General features: G+C 43.1%; 1 protein-coding gene across 1 annotated transcript in view; it reads left to right on the forward strand.

The window, feature by feature from the left end:
* Window positions 1-1,102: 1,102 nt before the first annotated feature.
* The window catches only part of LOC118411350 (serine/arginine repetitive matrix protein 2-like), a 46,812-nt gene continuing 41,774 nt past the window's right edge, over window positions 1,103-6,140 (forward strand). The window contains exon 1 of the mRNA XM_035813581.1: window positions 1,103-2,088. The gene's annotated coding sequence lies outside the window, so the exon portion shown is untranslated. The remainder of the gene's footprint in view (window positions 2,089-6,140) is intronic.

The following is a 6,140-nucleotide window of genomic DNA, read 5'->3' on the forward strand; positions in this document are numbered from 1 at the left end:
AAGTAGATTCCCTCACTACTTTAGACACATGAGTAGCTCTTAAAAGTCTATATTCCTCATGCGTTTGACAAACCGACTTAAGCTAAACCCATATAGTCCCAATACCAAGAATTGAGAAGAAGCCGAACGTTCATTTAGATCTTTTTTGGATTCTACTGTCGATTTGACAGATTTACAGATTTAGATCTTAAATATATGTTTTGTTTCTAAGTTAGGACCTGTACGTAGCTCGGTTGGGCAAAAAGTACAATAAAGGTCTTCATTAAGGTTTTCTACGCATCTCGTCTATTCTATAAGCCTTTCCACTAGTTGGGCGCCAGCCAGTGTCTTACAGAACACTTAGGACTTCTCCCGATCCTTCTGGTCTGACTTAACCTGACTTAATTGTTGTATCATTTTCAAGTATTGCATTCTTACATTTGCCTCTTCCATAAAAAAAAACCGCGCACCATTAGAAGAAAAACAAGAACATAAAAACGCAGAAAAGGTCGAAAAATAACCCCAACTAGATACACGGGGTCCCAGACGTGACCTTGACACTTGAACTAACAGTCTTGAACAAACAGAATAAAGCACCTGCCTAAAGTATGTAAACGTCTTGTAACACCTGATTTGTATAGATGGTTGGAGAGGTCAGGGGTTAACAGGGCGACCTTTGACCGAAAATTACGTCTCCTAAATGAGCTATGACGAACAGGGTTGTTTGTTTAGTTTTTCCATTATTCCACAAAAAATTCCAAATTTTTACTGACGAAAACAAAACTATGACCCTGTTAACGTCACATAACCCACTCATTATAGAAAAAAGTGGGACACTTCGTCTTCCACTGCATTATGAAAAGAAGTCAAACCCTAAATGCTTAGATCGTAGCTCTCAGCAGTCCATATTATTTACTTACTTATTATTGCTAGAATAGTCACTTGTTTCCACTTGTCACCATTGTTATCTATACCAAAGTCTTTTATTTTATGTATATTTAGTATGTAGTCTGTATGCTACATGTTGCAATTAGCCCTCGGGCAAGAATGTGCAAATAAACTTTTAATGTTGTATTATTAGCGCTGTGTCCTGCCCACCCCCGTGAGACGGCAGAGTGGTACGTCCCGATGTACTGTACAAACCGTGCAGGTATGTCAGGTATGCTGCGTTTTACCTGCGGGCCGTCTTCAGGTGTGTGTCATCCGGACCCACGCCCAGAACCCTCTCTCACCTGGCCGCACACTGCGACGTCCCCACACCTGTACGTACTCCCACCTTGACGTCGCTGCGTCGCCTGGGAGTGAAAACTGTGAGTTTTGAGGTCCGGTGAAGCCCAGATCTTCCTCCATACCGCGACCCTGGAGTGTGTCGTTTACTGACGGACTGTAGACAGCACTGCGGCTAAACTAGGCCGTCTTTTGTTCGGGTCCAGATTTTTATTTGACAGTTTCGCCTGAAGTGTTCCAGCAGCACAGGACAGTTTGCTGCGCCACCACTGGAGAGATATCAACACATCTCTGCCGTCTGATGCGTTGTGTTTTCTGTGTTTCGCGCTTCTATTAATAACAAGGGTCCCTCAAGACCTTAGGAGGACTGAAACCAACACTTTAAACCCTCCGGATTGCATATTTCGCTGACACAGCGATTAGATTTCGTGACGGCAAAGTTTCTCCTGCCTCTCTACTGAAGTATTTCGCGAGCGAAGACACGGGAAAACCCCCTGCACGTGGGTACACAGCGTTTGTTGTCCCATCGGGAGAGTGCCACACGGCCAGGCGGAGAAGCTGTCGACCCCCGCCCGAACACGACACCGCGGAGCGCCGGTAGACTCCTAGCCGGGTCAGCGACGAGTGGCTGAAGGGGTAACGCGATCCGCGGCGGCCATGTTCGTCGCCAGGTGAGGCGACAGGGAAACACCTTACCGACACACCTTTGTATTTTCACCTGCGTGAGTAGGCCGGAAATCGCCCTAAATCACAGTCCTTGGATTTGTACCTGGGATTTTTGACAGATTAACGTCTGACAACAGCTTGTGGAAGAACCAAACCAGCAGGACTCCGTGTTGTAAGGAGCTGTTCTACAGGCTCTAACAGGTGGGCTTTTGATAGGTAAGTGTTGTTGTTGTTCTTATGCATGGCCTCTTCACGTTTTTCGTGAACTGAAGGGGGGGGGGGGTAACTTCTGTATCTGTGCTTGTATCTATAAATCCATGTCTATATGTGTATTTACCAGCCGGTGTACTGTAATCACCCTTCTGCATTATACACTAGCTTTACGCACAGACTGTAGCGGCCGACTGTGTCACACATGATCTCAGCATACATGTATCTAACTCCAGGCGTCGTTTAAACTCTGTTATGAAGAGGCCCCAATACTCCTGCAAGTTCTTGTCCAGATCCAAGGTTGTACTATACAAACGCCCCATAAGTTCAGCTAAAGTAAACTATCAGCCCTCAGTCTGTTCCCAACCACCATGGTGCTCACATCAGTGGAGGTAGGCTGACAGTTTAGGAAGTATTTGAGTTTCTCTTTAAAACAGTTTTGAAACGTACATTTATAAGACAACAGTCTTGAACAGATAAGGAATGGAGTGTGGTTGCCAACCATGTATCGGTATGTGCTAGTACAATGTTGCAAAATCCCCTAGGAGTCGCTACAGTGGTTTAACTAGACACAGTGTATCAACAGGTGGGGGCGGGATAATCCATAGTTACGGCACGGTGGGTAGTCATTAGCTGTTGTTTCTGTCTGCTGACCTGAGGTGGACAATAGGCGTACAGGAAGGGGCAGGTGGACCCACCATACACCAGCCATCTAGTAACCTCTTGTGACATTAAGGACCATCTATAGGCTTCTCCACACAGCGTTCATCCACACAGAAAGCTTCTTTTCTAGAACAATATCATTCAGGAACAAGCTTCCTGATAATTGCTTCGCTTAAACTTCTTTTAAGTCTTTGTCTGTATTGTATTTGCCACTAGAACAATGCAATGGAGTCAGTAGGCAAAGGCGAACAAACACCTGTCTTTTGTGGTGAATCTGGGGTACATGAAAATGTTCTAAGTGTGAACAACACTTAAAGTCATCATCACGGTGTACTCCTACGCGTGTATTGAAACTTGCGGCAGCCGCCTAATATGCCTGTCGCCAAAGAAGGACCTAAGGACTAATGAATATATGTATATTACGTATGAATATCCCTGATGCAGATGAAAGATACACCAACCAGGAAACCGAACAACCTTCCGGTCAAACGGACAAAGATTTATTTTGTATTATGCAAATCCATGCCCGAGGGCTGATTGCAGGTACAGTGTTACATGAAAGGGGGCAAACAAACAAATAGTGTTGTACAGTATAGAATATATCTACTCTAGTCTAAAAGCTAACTCAAAACTGTAACTTGTTGGGTTCGACTTCTTTTCCTGAGACAGTGGAGGACGAAGTATCCCACTTTTTCTATAATGTGTGGGTTCTGTGATGTTAGGAGGAAGGTAGTTTTCTTTTTGTCTGTATACACTGGAATATTTGGAACGAATGTAGTTGCCTCTTTAAAAAGCGCTTTTCTTTCTTGATCGTAGAAGGAACAATTTAAGAAATGTGTCGTCTTCCACCATTTATTTTGTATTATGCAACATTGCAAAGTACTGGATAAGAGATGTTCCGCACCCATACGTCGTGATTTCAGAATCCCGAGACTATTCATCGCATGACCTTGGCATACCTTCACGCACCTTAGATAAGAACACCTGTGAGGAACAACTGGAATAAAGGGGCAGCATATCCCTCCCTGTTTTCTGTAAGTCTAGATAACTAATCTTGATGATGTTTGTCACGACATTTTCCCATCAGACATGTATCGTGTCTTACAGATGTGTGTAAACAGTCCTTAACAGGCTCGCGTGTGGCTGCTGGAGGGGGGGGGGGGTTGAGGGTAGATACACGGAAGTACCCATTATGGGAAGGAAGTGGGCACATTTCTACAGTGGCGCTTCCGGTGGAATGTGGTGACTAGGAAACGTACACTTGTGTGATGTATGGTCTTTATATACCCTCAATATCAATACAGATAGTCCTGGTAGTGTTTTGACGACACTGGAGTTGGTGGCTATTTCAGTATTTTCCGATAGTACTTTACTCTATTGTATATTCATGCCCTATTGCGCTAAATACAGGCATGCAGGTACAAAAGTGGTAAAAAAGTACGCATAGTGCCAGGACTTCTATTATACTGATCTAAAACTACTCCAATACATAGGTTGAGCTTACATGTATTTTCTTCCCTATTAATTAAAGTGATGCTGAATGTATAGATTGAGATCGGCTTCTTTGAAAGACACTTCCTCAAGTGGTCAATTGACTTGAAATGGAGTGTATTTTTCAATATGCACCTGTCTAAGTTTTGTATTTATTTGTAATCAACAACATCTTCACTAGCTGAAAACATGGCGTAACGTATGAAATATTCATAGCGCTGGTATTAAGGAGATTGATCGCTAATCTTACTATTGATTCTTGACGTGGTACATTCACGTGCAGACACAACAGAAACAATGATGACAACTGACGTATGTCATGTAAATATATGTTACTTAATTGTAACCTAAGTTGCAAACCTATATGCCAAATTAAACTGGCGTTTTACTCAAGAAGGTTTGCCTTTACGCACAATCCTGTTGTTTGAAGTTTACGTTGTCCACTTAATTATGTGTATTCAACTGTAGTTGGTGGCTATTTCAGTATCCAATGAATGTAGGGAGGTCACCGACTTCACTAAAGATCGGCCGTGGATAGCTGTTCTGTAAATTACTGTAAAATCTTCCATCACATGTTCTCCAAAGTGCAAGTGTCTGTCGCCGTTCAGCGCCAACTCAGGTGACCTCAATACTGCAGTGATTGCCCAGTTGCGGCCATGGGCCTGTACTGTTACCAGTAGAAGAAGTCGACCCTCCCATACACCAAATCACGAAATCGTTTAGCTGGATTCCATTCGTGTTTCGTCCATGAGTCAAGCATGACCTTACCTGACTTTACGGCTCAGCATGGTGCCAAACTCATTATGTCAGTAACTATGTGAGTAAGGGCGGGGCTGGGTATGTTTATCACGGTTGTCTGACATGGATTCAGAATGGGTGACATCAACATTGTTGTCTATAGCTAGACAAGCCTACTCTCCAAGCAGAGGTTAGGCGCCGACTGTTCTGTTTTTTTAATACGTTTTTTAAGGCGTTTTTATCGGGCGTTCTATTCTGTACTGTTTTGGTGATCAATGTCTCGTGGCCAGTACAAAATAGAAAGCCCGACATAAACGCCTAAAAACGTTTTAAAAAACCCAAGCCGGAGCCTAACCTCTGCTTGGAGAGTAAGACAAGCCATACAGAAACCTGTGTAAGTAGCCGGTGACAATGTGTGTGCAGTTGTAACTGGTTTAGTGTTGTGTCAAATCGTTAAGTCTTTGTAACTCTTAGTTAAAGTACATGAGAATGAAATCATGGCGAGGAGGTCGAGAGATCAACGCATATGTACCAAAACTCTCCCTCGCAAATCGGACCATTTAGTGGTCATTTAAACCATGTTGAATTGGTACTACCGGGGACCCTTTCGAAGTACCTACCAAAACCGATATAAACCAAAAGGCGTTGAGGAAAGGCGAAATTGTAAGGATGTCTTTAAACCGTTTTCAAGTAGAGTAATTATCATCCATTTGAGAATGAATCATTCGGTAAAAAGCACAGACAGTATTCGTTTATCTTTAATCTTAAATGGTTTTCCACGTCGTTACTTAATAACTTAATAGAGCACTAACAGCAGAGACACAATGAATCCAGACCAACGGAAAAGATTAAATAATCTAATGTAGGTAATTGTTCCTCCACGTTTCACGTTTCAATGTAGTAGTCGAAAACTTGCATAGCTAGACAAATGTCGATCCTATGTGCACGCTATGAAGTCTGAAATAACCTTGGCAGATATGAACATTGTTGTATGTTAAATAAAGACACGACGGACAAAATTATTCACAAACACAATACACACACATGCTGTCTCTCTCTCTCGCTTACACACACACACACACACACACACACACACACGCACACACACACACACACACACACACACACACAGACACACAAACACACACACAAACACACACACACGG

Source organism: Branchiostoma floridae, chromosome 3 (assembly GCF_000003815.2).
Source record: "Branchiostoma floridae strain S238N-H82 chromosome 3, Bfl_VNyyK, whole genome shotgun sequence".
In the NCBI taxonomy this organism is placed as follows: Eukaryota; Metazoa; Chordata; class Leptocardii; order Amphioxiformes; family Branchiostomatidae; genus Branchiostoma; species Branchiostoma floridae.